General features: G+C 45.0%; 1 long non-coding RNA gene across 1 annotated transcript; it reads left to right on the top strand.

Annotated features, from left to right (window-relative positions):
• The first annotated feature begins 105 nt into the window (after positions 1 to 105).
• Positions 106 to 566, top strand: LOC118732385. The gene is made up of 2 exons (XR_004992126.1): positions 106 to 192; positions 366 to 566. It is a non-coding gene; the product is annotated as an uncharacterized LOC118732385 (long non-coding RNA).
• The last annotated feature ends 327 nt before the right edge of the window (positions 567 to 893 follow it).

Raw genomic sequence — 893 nt, 5'->3', positions numbered from 1 at the left:
AAACGGGAAAAACGGCGGTATTCCGTAATTTGTGGATATATATATATGCGTATAAAGATATATATATTTATATATATATATATATAACGGTCGAGCTGAAGCTGCCTGAAGTGCAACCAACGGGACCTGTGGAGATCCCGTCACTTATCCGGAACACCTAATTAGCCAAGACCGATAATATTGGGAGTTGAAGTAAGTTTAAAGAAGCAAGTGAATTGAATTTGAACAAAAAAAAAGGCCATCTACATGCATACACAAAAACGCGTGAAGGCACTGGCTTCCGCGTACGTACAGTGTGCAGGTGGATGCGTATGGCCACCACTCCGCCTTATTACCTTTTGATTAAATTATAGTGTTTTTTTTAGGTCGCCAGTACACAGGTATAAAACTACCTCCCCAGCAGAAAAATAGTACTACCGTCAACAACACTGCAATTGTTGCGTCAACAACAAAGGACGCAAGTGCAGGCAGCAAGCCCCGGCGCAATTAAAGTCAACCGCCATCTATACCAACAGGTACCGAGCTGGACGTTAGATAGAAGTTGCACGCACCGCCACACATAAGCGCATGCAACACCTATGCACGATAGAAGCAGCGCACACACACCTCTACATATACCTCAGCACCAGATACAATTTGATATCAACTATCATAGGCAGAACAGGCAACAATAATAATACAGGGATCAGCTGTGCGGAATCTTCGAACTGAGAGAGGGTCAATGCCCGCTGCAGATTGAGCGATTAAGCAGAATTCCAGTGGGCTGAACAGGGGAAAGGAAAATTCTGGTCAGAAGCAGGCGAGCATACATACATACATATTTTTCCCCGCTCAGACATTGGGGGAGCGGTCACCCCTCCAGAAATTCTTGGGGAGCGACCAGCGACTACAAC

The sequence above is a fragment of the Rhagoletis pomonella genome, unplaced genomic scaffold (assembly GCF_013731165.1).
Source record: "Rhagoletis pomonella isolate Grant_MI unplaced genomic scaffold, Rhpom_1.0 Rhpom_scaffold_19621, whole genome shotgun sequence".
Taxonomy (NCBI): Eukaryota; Metazoa; Arthropoda; class Insecta; order Diptera; family Tephritidae; genus Rhagoletis; species Rhagoletis pomonella.
Note: the sequence above shows the minus strand (reverse complement) of the source record. Positions and strands in the feature narration are given on the sequence as shown.